At 36.8% G+C, this 14,265-nt stretch overlaps 1 protein-coding gene across 45 annotated transcripts in view; it reads right to left on the bottom strand.

Annotated features, from left to right (window-relative positions):
* The window catches only part of nbeaa (neurobeachin a), a 340,332-nt gene that overhangs the window by 283,355 nt on the left and 42,712 nt on the right, over positions 1-14,265 (bottom strand).

Below are 14,265 nucleotides of genomic sequence, written 5' to 3'. Positions count from 1 at the left end.
GAATTCAATACTAGTCAGTACTAAAATGTTAGAAACGTCTATTTCCCGCTAACATTTGAGCACACTTTTAAACAGCGCTGATTTGCCATTGTGTTCATGAGCTCAACAGAAATGACTGTGATTGGCCATGAAGGTCATCAGTTTTCTGAACTCACAGCTGTTTACGGAGTGTAACCAAAATAAACTAAAGTATAAATTAAACTAGGATCCAGCCAAACAAAACCCCGTTATTTTTCAGCAGCATTTTGATCAATGGGCGTGAAAACACACAACCATGTCTCCCCAGCAAATATGGCGACACTTCAAATGTACAAAGTGATAATGAGTCAAAAGATCAGCATTCCAGCCAACAAAGCTGCCACAAATCCTCTTGTCCAGGCTTATCTTTCCCTTCCAACCCGCAGAGCTGTGCTCTCCACACCAGAACCAACATAATGTAGGTCCTAAATAACCCTCTTGAGCAGTTTATTCCCCCAGCATGCAACACAATAGCCCTGTAGTGCTAGAAACAACCATCGGAAAGCTTTGCTGCCTCTTGTTCTCTCTGCTAACCCTTCGTTCTTCCTGTCTGTCTGTCTCTCTCTTTCTACCGCCCTCTTCTTCCAGTCTATCAGCAGACCAAGAGTGAGTCAGAGCGCCATGTACGCCAGAGGGCATGTTGGAGGACAGACCCTTTACCGGTGCAGGATTTTAACAGGCCAGACTGAGACCTTGTGGCGGTCAGAAGGGATTTATGTGAATTCTGAAGGGGATTTCAGAGAGTTGCTCCAACTTCACTCTTACTGTTAGGGGCAGAACTAAATGAGAATCGTGAGAACTAACAAGAACTAAAATGAGACCAAAATTGGGGCAAACAAAAGAATTAAATCTCACATATAAACTCCACAACTGTTTAATGATAGTAATAAATTGTGGTGATCATGCATTATTGGAAATTGTCTGCGTTTTAAAAACTAAGAACGTCACAAACAAGCTTCATTGAATACATGTGCCTCAGCCCTGTAGTGCTGGAAACAACCATTGGAAAGCTTTGCTGCCTCTTGTTCTCTCTGCTAACCCTTCAATCTCTCTGTATGTCTGTCTCTCTTTCTACCGCCCTCTTCTTCCAGAGGGCACCTGAAATACATTACTCCGGATACGTTTCATTGCACGTTTCAGATGACAAATCCACAAAAGGGCACGGTTTACATTTTTCCAAAACCTGAAATAATTTTGCAACAGATTTGTTTAGTTGCACGTGTTTTATTATGGCAAATCCAGATAAGGGAAATGTTTAAATTTTCGGAAAAATCTAAAGTACGTTACTTGGGGTATGTTTTGTTGTTCGTTTTAGATACATATACAGCCTACTGTATACAAAAAGGCGGCGATTGTTGATCCTCTAGACCAGCAAACCACTGATCTCAACCCAACAAATAGTGTTTTCAAAAGCAAACATAAGATAAAACTCTATTTAAACCTTGATTTCACATTCTGCATCAGTAAAGCAAAGTACAAGATGAGCTACTAAGCAAACTGACCACAAAGAAAAGTTGTCAATATGGAGATAGGTGGAGCAAACATATTTGAAAATATTGCACTAAAAATAATAATTTATTCGTCAATAATACGTCCCTCTAAATGAAGCTGGTATTAAATATAAATGTAGAGTAGGGCTGCACAATATGTCATTTTAGCAGTGTTATCATAATGTGATCATTTGCAATAGTCACATTGAAGGAAATGCAATATTGAATTTGTAATATATTTAAAATTTTATAATTATTTAGAAAATATTCAGGCATAGGAAATTGTACCATTTATAACTTTAATTGCGATTAATTTAATTGAAATATATTTATTTTAATTATACAATTCCTGTACCTGAATACTGTTAGACTCGGAAAATTACAAAACAATTTATTATGTAATATCTTATTCTTTATTGTATTTATAGATGCACTCCCATACAGAATCCTCTCAATCAGACTAAAATTAAGTAAATTATACTGTATACTCTTTCCAAATAGAGATATTCAAGTCATCTGGTGAACTCGTATTCATACCGCAATATATGTCGCAGAATAAAAAATATTATGATGTTAGTTTTCCAATATCATGCAACGCTAATGTAGAGCATTCGGAAATAAAAGCCAAGCGCTTGAATAATGCTAATTTTCTGGTGGAAACAGAAATATGTCTCTTATTACATTTGTGAACAAATCACTTAAAACACATGAATACACGTGGAAACATGGGCTAAATTCTTATGTAAGACACTATTAAAAAGGCCTGCACAAACAAATGGTGCTGCATTCTGTCAATGGACACTGTTGCTTATTTACCTTTGATAATAACCAAAATTAATGTGGGTTTACCTGTTGCTAGATCCACCAATTTGTACCTCAGAGATAAATAAAAAAAAATCCATCATACTGCGTAGCATGACTTTTTACCTCAGGTTCAAGTGACCTAGATAGTTGACTACACTCGCATCACACCAGATCGATTCCATATGCAGTGTCCATTCATATATCATTTTATTATTATTACTATAATTATTTTAAATACCAATACGTTGTCAGGCGAACACAGTCAGATGGGCATTCATACAGCAGAGCCTTTAGATAAAACAAAAATACCAGCTGGGGCCAAACATCATTGGAGTCTGTTTAATTCTGTCCACACAGCATACCATGCTGCTTTTAAGCGGGTGCAGGCAGCGGGCAGGCGAAAAAAAAAAACTAGGCCAACATGAATTTCATATGACTCTCTTCAACTACAAGAAAGATGAGTGCGTGTGTGTGTGTGTGTGTGTGTGTGTGTGAGGTGGGGGGTTGGGGCAAAAAAAAGAAAATCAGCAAATCCAATATCATATGCAACATGGTGGAGTATGCAATTGGCTGTCTGCACCACAAAAATGGTGTGTGTGTGTGTGTGTGTGTGTGTGTGTGTGTGTGTGTGTGTGTGTGTGTGTGTGTGTGTGTGTGTGTGCCAACCCCAGACTCTAGTATCAGCAAAACTCTTTGAAGCCAAAAAAAAAAAAGCTCTGTCTTCCCTAATGAGAGCAGGCATGTAATGGCTTCTGCGTTTATATACATTTGCACAACCCAAAATGAATCTGAAATCATCTTCCTAAACGCGCGCTTGCATGTCATTTATTGCGTAAATGTGCTTGTTGGTTTAGACGTGAAAAACAAAACAACAGAAAAAAATAATAAACACCCGAGCAGCTGCAAAAAGTGTCTAGACACGTGCTTGAAAATGCGAGCGCTTCTCCTTGAACAGTTTGACAGTGGGTCTTAAAAGCATATTTTCTCCCTGCTGGCCTTTTCTATAATAGATCCATTGCTGTCTGGAACATGCTGATGGAGAAATGAACCTCTTTTCGGAAAAGCACTGAATTAAAGAAATATGACCTTTTAGCAATGCTTCTGAGGAGCTGGCCATCTAGTCATGTGTGTGTGTTTGATAGTACACGAACAGACTTACGAGAGATAAAAAAAAAAAAATAAGACAATGATGGATCAAATGCCTTTGTGTTTGGTGTAGTGAAAGACAGTGGAGGCGTTCAGTGTTTGGGTGGGGCGTCTGAAAAAAGAGGGTGCGGTTTGCTAGATGCTGTACTGCTTTATGATTAGCTTATTGTGTAGTTGATTAACATTAGGATTAGGGTTGGATAAATATAAATTTTTTGGTCAGATTTTTGCCATATTTGAATGATATTGATTTCTGAATAATATGAAAATATTGGTACGGTTTCCTAAAAGTGAATTTAAATACGTATGATAACATGGCACCTTGTTATTTTATGCCATTAAAAAGCAGTAAATCACAACATATTTATTTTTAAATTTGTAAGAAATTAGTTTTAGTTTACAGAATAAAAGAAAAATGACATTTTACGGTGCTTTCTCACTTGGGCAAATTGTTGGTTTGAACCCAAGTTTGATTGTCCCCCCCTTGCCATCTTCTCAGTTGGTTTGTGTTCACACAGTCTTTTTTCCTACTGAACCCTTGTGTGCTTGGGTCAACAAGCTGCTGTTGTGTGTACGGCTGTTGCCTGGTGACAGCCAGGGAAGCAAAGCGCCAAAATGGAAAGACCTACGCACATCGCGATGGTTCTCCTTTTACGATATCTTTTGGTTTTGGTAACATACAGTATAGAAAGCGACTGTCGTCTGTCTGCTGCTAAAATAGCATAAACGTTCAGAACATCAAGCGATTTCTGCAAAAGCTGTTTTTGGAAGAGACAAGCAGACATTATGACCGTGTTTGCCCTGACTCAGTCCCGCTTGTCATCAAGGTACAGTACATGATACATACACAGACATACACACACACACGAATGAACGTTATGTATTGTTGGCAGTTCCATTCCTTTATTTGGTACGAATGCATTCATATCAGAAGTAAACTGGACCAGAGTTTGCGCGAACTGTACCCCGGACCACCTCTTTCAGGCAGACAGGGGTTAGAGTCATGGGTGCGCAACCGAGTGCTTTCACATTAGCATTTTTGGTCTGCACCCCAGTTCATTAAACGTCAGAGATCGGTAGGTTTAGGTAGTCTGGACAATGTCTTCTGAATTCGGGTATACACCCACGACCTATACCCAGGTCCGTCTGAGAGTGTTTTCACAGTTGGTCCTATTGTCTGGTACAAACCCAATTTTGATTGTCCCTCCATGGCTGGTTTGTGTTCACACCGTCTTTTTTTTCTGATCCACGGCAAAAAGCTTAGAATGACCAAGAGGCGACTCTCAATAGAACATTCCATTGCAACACAGCGCCCAGCAACAGCCCCGGATTCCGCCATTTTGGAGTGAAAATCACTCGATCAGGTGTTTATTGGATCTTATTGCTGTCGCGATGGCACCAGCTGCATTGTTTTTTAATTTATTTATTTAAAAAGTGCATTAAAACTGAGATACAACCTGAAAGACAATAATACAACATTTACTATCACAATCATCAGCACTTTTAATCGTTTATTTTACAGACTTATAATATGCTGTTGTTCTAGTGGAGTTTTTATTCCAAAATGGCCACCGCGCCATCTAGTGGCTGTTACCCTAATTACACTAGAGTGTCACCTCTGGATGATTCTATGCTCTTTGTCCACAGTACGCTCACGTCATCAAGCTGCTGTTTTGTGTACAGCTGTAGCTAGGTGATGACCACAAAAGCAAAGCGTCCCAAATGGAGACATATTTATATCACGATCCTTCTACTTTTACTGAAACTTTTGGTTTTGTAACCAAAACCAAAATACAAAAAACCACTTGAGTCTCTGCCACAAAAAAAAAAAAAAAAAGAAAATATCATGCAATGTCTGCAGATGTCCTTTTTGGTGAGACAAGCAGACATTATCACTGTTTGCACTGGGTCAATCCCGCTTGTCACCAAGCTACGTGATATACAGACATACACGAATGAACGTTAGAAAAACTAGTTTCTTATTGTCATTTTTGGGTTCGGACAAGGCAATTGAACGAAGTGTGAAAGCACCCTAATAAATGTCTTAAATTTATTCATATACTATATATAATTATTTAATATGTTAAACGGACCTCTGTAAAACTTACAACAAAACTTGAAGGATTTATTGTTTTATATAATCAAAATGCACATTGTAATAAAATGAGATTGAACTACATTTTTGCAGTAGTACAGATGATTACTTTGTCATAAATAGATATTCTTTCAAATCTTCTATTACAAAAAGAATCACAAGCAAACATTACAGTTTCCACAAAAATATTATTCTTCTCAAGTGTTGAGCAATTGTTCAGCAAGAAATGTTGCTGAAAACTAAACCAACATATTATAAATCAGCATAATGTATGCCTGGAGTAATGATGCTTTGTCAACACAGGAATAAACAACATTTTTAAACAGAAAACTGTATTTTGAACTGCAATCATATTGAGCAGTACTCATTTGACTTTTTTTCTGTTTAAATCAAATAAATGCACAGCTTTGGTGGGGATAAGATATAAGAATCGTATTTCCCTCTGAGCTTCACAAGCTTTTAAACAGCATCAGCCTTGTCTAATGAATATAATATGCGGTGATTGTCTCTAATGCATTATGGCATTTAAATATATACCCAAAATGAAAACACAAACAATCCTTTCCTAACAAGTTGCTCTTTACTCACTATAAATATGTCATTCAATTGTTCACAAAGCTGCAATTTGCTGAGTTGTTTACAGTTATATGAACTATATACTTTGAGCCATGATTTTCTCCTCAAGAACAGCTGATTTGAGGCCGAACAGCTTATACCTGCCAATCACAGCGTCCAAGAGGCTTGTAATGCGTGGCCTTACAGGACATTCCTGCCAGAACTGGATGTCGAAGCTAAATAGTAACAACTTTGTTCATTATCTGGGACAAGCAAAAAAGTTTTATCCAACTTAACTAGAGATTTGATTGAGACATTGCACTTTCACATTCCCACATCCAACCTGATTGCACAACAACTTATGTTTTATTCACAGCATGAACAGTTAAAGCAATGCATTTGTATTTGTGTTTTCCTATCACTGTTCTTATATGAACTGATTTGCCCTCTGGGAACCATCAAATCAATTTTCACTTTCAATCATTTCAGCAAAACAATTATCAGAGAAATGGTGTGACAAAACCGGTCAGATTCATTCCCATTCGACTTGTTTTTTTTTTTTTATTATTATTTTAATGCTTACCCCAATCATTCATGTCCTCATGTCAGCCAAAAGCAGTTCTGATCATTCAGAAAGAAATTGGGAGCCAGGTGGTACACGGAGAGCTTACACCAGAGGTGTGGACTCGAGTCATGTGACTTGGACTCGAGTCAGACTCGAGTCATGAATTTGATGACTTTAGACTCGACTTGACAAAATATAAAAAGACTTGCAACTCGACTTGGACTTGAACATAAATGACTTGGACTTTGACTAGGACTTGCCCCTATTGACTTGTAAAGACTTGCTGCTTCCCATGAAAAGCCCAACGATAAAAAAGTATGTTGACATGGACCGCTCTCTCTCTCTCTCCCCGTTTATGTGTGCGTGTGTGTGACAGCATGCGCGCGCGTGTGTGTGAGCATGCGCGCTTTCGGCATGACGTCCAATCGAAGCACGGTAGATTGTTTTGATTCGACAGTATCCAACGTGACTACTATGAGGCGCAGGAGTGGACAAAAGTCAAGCGAACGCAGAGAGAATTTGAATTTGAACTTGAGATCCAGCCAATACTCGCGTGCCAATACTCGCTCTCTCTCTCTCTCTCTCTCTCTCTCTCTCTCTCTCTCTCACATACAACATACACCTCTCTCTCTCTCTCTCTCTCTCTCTCTCTCGTGCATTCAGTCTCTTTGCGTTCGCTTGACTTTTGTTTACGATGGCGTCTCATACCTTTAGTGCTTTTGCTCTCACGGGATCCTCCTGTTAAACTGACCCTTCGCTAAGCCACGCCCAAAAACCGCCACCCACCAATCGCGGCTTACCAATCGTAGCTACGGGCAGAGGCTCTGTCAAGCTTTCGAGCGAGGGAAACAAGCCAAATCGTTGCGCAATTGGATTGTGAAAATCTGACACCCGCTATCCTAAAAGTTTGGACTGGGTGGTGGGATTTTTTCCCTTTTCAAAACCAAAGCCCAAGAAGAGAAATGCCAGCGTGGATCAAGCTGTGTGAGGGGCGGTAAAGGAGTTAAGCTAAGTTGGTTTTGTTTTCGATATTCACATTCAATGATAGGTGGCAATAACTCACACTCCTCTTATCCTAAACAGATCTAAACTGTGTTTCTTTAAAAAAAAAAAAAAAAAAAAAAAAAACAAAGCAGGTTATGCTTCCCAGCGGTCTTTTTCTTTTTTTCCTCTCGATATTATGAGCCAGGGCTCGACAATAAGGACTGCCCGATGGCCCGGGGCCAGCGTGCGAGACACTCGGGCCAGTGTACAAAATGTTACTGGCTCGATCGGGCCAGCTGCTGCCTTTTTGCCTGCCAGATCGAGCCAGAGCTGCGTGCTGCGACTGTCTGTCAATTGTGTGCAAATACAATCTTACGGTGCTTTCACACATAGACGTTTGTTTCGGAATCTGTCTCGTTTCACCCGTTAGCGCGTTTTTTTAGCATATATCCAGCAGTTGCGCTCGCTTCCGCGCCAAATCAATCAGTCCAAGATCGCCTGAATGAGACGCGGTCTCTGTCCTATTGAGCGTATCGATTGTAGCGAGAAAACAAAACAATGCAACGAACTAACCACCCAGGCTATATCACAGTGTATCATGATCGTGTAATAGCCATATATACGGCTATATGAAGAGGGAATGATGAGCAGGGCGAGATGTCATTCTTACCGGTAAATGCGAGTGAAAGCATGCTGAAATATTACCGAGAGCTGTTTGTCCAGCCTGATCTCGGTTTATCCGTCAGGAAAATTGACCGAAATTACTATCTGTTAATTTTTCCATATTTTATTCGTATAATATGTTGTATTAGGCCTGTTGTTTTGTTCATTTCCGCACTGACAGCTCGAAAGAAAGATTTACATTGATCTGATGCAGTCTCGGTTCATCTGCTATGTCTCTCTACAATTTAAGCCTAAAATACAGAATTATAGTCAACGTTTCTTTAATAGATTGATTAATTCAATTGATCTATTTCTACAAAACCTGACAATTGAAATGAGGCTCTGTATATATGAGAAAGTCTGACCTCGATTTGTATTTGGTGACGATGTCTGTGGGTTGTTAAAATTAAAGTGCACATTTTCACTTATAAAATATTCTATACACAATACACAAAGGTTTGGGGTCAGTGTGATTAAATATGTTAAAACAAGCTTCTTCTGCTCACCAGGGCTGCAATTATTTCATCATAAATACAAATTGTGAAATGTTGCACTATAAAATAACTGTTCAAAAGTAGTTTATCATTTAATTTATTCATTTATTCCAGTGATTTTAAAGATGAGATTTCAGTTTCATTACTCCAGTCACATGATCCTTCAGAAATCACTAATATTAATTATTATTATATTTATTAATGGTAATAGTTATAAAATCAATAATGTCTGGAATAATTATTTTATTTGAAACTAAATACAATAACAAAGCAGTTATTTAAAATTTTAATAAATATTTAACAATTACACCTTTTTTACATTTATAAATATAGCCTTGATGAACTGAATAGTTTTCCTTAAACATTTTAAAAATTACCGTAAATATATATACAGATTTATTAGCCCCCTTTTGTTTTTTGTTTTTTCTTTTTAAAATATTTCCTAAATGATGTTTAACAAAGCAAAGAAATGTTGATATTTTGTCTGATAATATTTTTTCCTCTGAACAAAATCTTATTTGTTTTATTTTGGCTAGAATAAAAAAATTTTTTTAACCATTTTAAGGTAAAATTTATTAGCCTCTTAAGCTAATTGTTTTTCAGACTGTCTACAGAACAAACCATCATTATACAATAACTAGCCTAATTACCCTAACCTGCCTAGTTAACCTAATTACCCTAGTTAAGCCTTTAAATTTCACTTTAAGCTGTATAGAAGTGTCTTGAAGAATATCTAGTAAAATATTATTTACAGTCATCATGACAAAGATAAAATAAATCAGTTATTAGAGATGAGTTATTAAAACTATTATGTTTAGAAATGTGCTGAGAAAATCTGTTCTCTGTTAAATAGAAATTGGGGAAAAAAATAAACAGGGGTGCTAATAATTTAGGGGGACTAATAATTCTGAAATCAACTGTGTGTGTGTGTGTGTGTGTGTGTGTGTGTGTGTGTGTGCGTGTGTGTGTGTGTGTATACACACACACACGCACATTCAAATAGCGATTAACTTCTTTTTTTTTTTGGTGGGGCCAGTGAAAATTTGGGCTGGGCAAGTAAAAATCAGAACCACTGGCCCGATCGGGCCAGTAGAAAAAATCCTTAGCGTTGAACCCTGTGAGCACTGCTTAGTTTAAACCCTCGCTATTGTAACGCATATAAATACATACACTAATATTTGCTGGTAGGAAAAATCTATTTGTTCACTTCTGTTATTTATACTTTAATGTGCATTTCAATTTTTTTCTTCCACTTAACTGCAAATTTTAATAAAAACTGGATAAAGAGCACACAAACATGCTGACAGTAATAGGTACTGTACACTGTTATGGGTCAATGATGCTAATATTCGGCACAAATCCATCAGTTTCTTAGGTTATTAGATTATTTTATAATTTCACCTCTCCTGCTGTGCGTGAACTATGCTGTTGAATGTTCAGCGTATGAGGTGGCTAGGCTAACCTTGCTTCAATTTTGATAAAATTAATTTCTAATCAGTTGCTATTATGTTGTGAATATACCCCTGTAATGTATACTGCAGTCCTCTTTTGTCTGGCTTTCTCAGATATCTCACCTGTTTGCCAAAAATGACTAATTAAATCCTTGGGAATGTCTGACACCAGCGCATACACACTGTAATAGATGTGCCAGGCATGAAGGCTTGACAGGCGTAGTAGCAACAGTAACTAAGGAGGGCGAGGCTTAGCGAAGGGTTATTCCAAGAATGTTGATATGGTTTCTTTCTTGCTTTACTATTTATTAACAATACACAAAAAACTAAAAGGTTAAGGTAAATTCTTTAATAAATTCTAGTGTTTTTGAGTATTATACTTGTTGTATACTTGTATTATACTTATGTTTTAGGCTAGTATTATTTACGACTTGTTAATTAATGCTTCATAATACAGTAGTATTACCAATAGTGAACAGATAAAATAATACAAAGTGTAGTTTTAACTACAGTAAAGTGTAGTGATTTGTAGTATAAAATACCCTATATTGTAAAATAATACAGCACTGGGTAATTTGTTTATATTACACTTGTGTTACCATAGCAACTATAGTATTACCACAACTGATCAATTGAAGTTCTTTACTGTAGTAGGCTACTGTTCAAAACACAGTACATGCCAATATACGTGTTCAGGGGCCCCGTGGCACAGCTTTCCTCAAAATGAAGAGGATGACATGGAAAATGTCCTCCACAATCTCATCAGTAAAGTGGAAGCCAGCAGACACTAGTTTACTTTATTTTAGCTGCCATGATAAAATGAGATTGATAGTGAGATTTATTTAAAGAGTGAATAGTACAGTAGGCTATAATACCTTATCAAGTGTTTCCTTATTTTTATCACAGTTACATTTCTGCTTGCATTAGTTTTTGTTTAAATGCTTTTAAAATAAAATGTATTCTTTACATCCAACATCTATTCCAGAGGTGCCTTATAGTGGTGTAAACCCCTTTACAAGGGGTGTTACCCCTGTGTAAACTCTAGCCACCCCTGTGGCCAACCCGATATGATTTTGCTGTTGACATTATTTATTTAAATCTACTTACATAAATGCAATACAATGCAATATTTCAATAAATAAATAGCAGCCACTAAATTATTGTGGATTGATTGGTGCCACTGACGTAGCTGGCCTCTTCTGGCCCCCCTTAAGCATATTTTCAGGGGGGCACCACTGGTCTATTCTCTGTCTTTAAGTGTTTGAAACTGAAAATATCTCATCATATAAAACAACCAAAAATGTTATGGTTTATTAGATTAAACATTTAATATGTAAGTCTATTTTAGTATTTTGGTTATTAAACATATATTTAATAATATATTAAATATATTGTATATTGTTATTAAACAGTGCAGCAATATGAATCATATCAAAAAGCATGAAAGGAAGAGGGAACACGACACAAATTGTGAGTTTGCATATAATCTCTGAGAGCGCTCAAGAAAATTTGTGTGTGAGCAGTGCATATTTGAGAGCGAGAGAAAATTTGAGAACTCGCAATCAGTTTTGTCCACAAACAGAGGAAATCCGTGCACGAGCATCACACAAGGTAGAGAGCAAAGCTCTTCAACGTTATGTGAAGAAAACAACTTTATTGTTTGTATGAAGTAGCCTACTTCATTAACAATATGTGCTACCATTTTACATTGCTGCTAGACAGATTTGCAACTCCATCTCTTTAGCACACACGAGATTCAATTGACAAAATTCCAATTTCACTCAATTTAACTTTGCAGCATATACAGGAGTTGGTCTACTGCTACCACATTGAGGTTATGTAATTTTGGTTAATCACAAGTTGATCACCGAAGACATAACATAGCACAACTAAACTTAATGAATTAGACAGCAGTAGACCTGCAATTTCTGTGTGATGTGAGGCAAAATGGAGTCTTTTTTTGGTGGAACTCGTTCTTGTGCATTATGCTGTGGAGACGAGACGCAGCACTGTTTAGCACTTTTTCAGAAAATTGCATTTGTATTTTTATATATCTAAGCAATGTTCTTTAATAAAAAAAGGTTTGTTTAATTAATACAGATCTTACAACCATACCTAATCTGTATATATTTTATTTTTCTGTTAAAAAGACTCGAAAAGACTCGAAAATCAAACTGCAGGACTTTGGACTTGACTTGAGACTTGTTGCCTTTGACTCGGGACTTGACTCGGGACTTGCCTGTCTTGACTCGGGACTTGACTCGGGACTTGAGGGCAATGAATTGAGACTTACTTGTGACTTGCCAAACAATGACTTGGTCCCACCTCTGGCTTACACAACCCATTACACTGCCTTTAGAAAGAGCTATTCAGCTACAAAAAAGCAGGTTTTTTACCATCACACTCTCTGGCCTTTCACATCAATGAATGCATTTTATGTGTTCAGAAGAACAACATGATCTATGTTTCAGCTGAATTACAATACATAGTTTGCCATGAATAGATTTCAGAGATAGAAAAAACTGTTTCTGAAACTTTTCACCAATATATTTCTCAATGCTCATTTATTATAAAGTCCTTTTACAAATATTTAAAGTCTGAATGAATTCGCAACATAAAACACAAGGGTATCTGAACACAACTAATGAGTGCATGTAAACAGAAACTTGCAACAGTTGCCCCGCCTTAGAGTTCTGCTTCTGGTCCACTGCTTTGAAACTGACATTGATGAGCAGTGCTGCTTGTGAAAGTTCTAGATTTTTATAGAGATAACTTCAAACGGCGTCTAAAAAACACATACGCAACACTTTAAAAGACGCGAGATGTCAGCGTAACAGTCACGCATGTCCGTAAAGTTTATGTTCACGATGAAAAACAATAGAAAAGTAGCACATTCGAAAGGAAAAACATTTTATGTGTGAACAATTAAGCTGAAAAAAGGTGAGTCCACTGAAATAATCTTCAATTAAAATCTGACCTTTTTTTCAACGGTAAAATGGCTATTCTTCTGGCTTGGGTGAAATATGCTAAGCCACGTCCCTCCAGCCATTAGCGTGCTGTGAGTGAAATATATTATTATATATTAGATTATTATATTTGTACTCAATATATTATCCCTACTCAATATTCTGTTTAAGTTGAAAATACCTCTTCATACACATTTACTCCCAGGACCATTTAAAATGAAGTTTATATTTAGCCACATCATGTTGGTGTTCCATAAAATCTAGTTTTTTTTAGGTGGGTTGTTAGCCCAACGCTTAACCCCCAACCTGAAGGACTAGGACATACACACATACACTATGGAAAATTTAGCTTTCTCAATTTACCTATAGCACATGTCTTTGGACTGTGGGGTCAATACGTCATTATAGTTGCATAAAAATTTGCAGCAACTTCGATTTCATACAGACCTGAAATTATTACAAATATTTAAATTTGAGTAATCAAAAGCAGCAATCGTTTTTTACTTTTAAAAAATCTAAAATTTTACGATTACAAATACATTTGCGACTTATACAACTGGATACATTTAGAAACTTCTATTTATTTTTCTCATATTCCAATTCATTCTTGTTAAAATGAACTGATTATTAATTAAAGATTTCACCTATTAATCGTTTATTAATATTTCTTAAATCCCTCAGCAGGCGCACAGCATCTTAAGACATTAATATTAGGTTAGATTTAGGTTATCATGTCAGGTGACCAAAATTCAATGTCTAGCCTACCTCTAAGGACAATGTTATTTTGACGACCAATGACGACATCAAATTAAGTTGGCATTTGGTTGTTTTTAAGTTGTGTTGGAGAGTGACCAAAATCCAACATCGAGCCAACGTTCAAGATCAATATTAGGTGACATCAGAAGACCAAAATTCAATGTCTAGTCAGCGTCTAAGGACAACGTTATTTTGACGACCAATAACATCAAATAGCGTTGTTATTTGGTTGATTTTAGGTTGTGTTGAAAAGTGACCAAAATCCAACAGTGGCAACA

The sequence above is a fragment of the Danio rerio genome, chromosome 10 (genome assembly GCF_049306965.1).
Source record: "Danio rerio strain Tuebingen ecotype United States chromosome 10, GRCz12tu, whole genome shotgun sequence".
Classification (NCBI taxonomy): Eukaryota; Metazoa; Chordata; class Actinopteri; order Cypriniformes; family Danionidae; genus Danio; species Danio rerio.
Note: the sequence above shows the minus strand (reverse complement) of the source record. Positions and strands in the feature narration are given on the sequence as shown.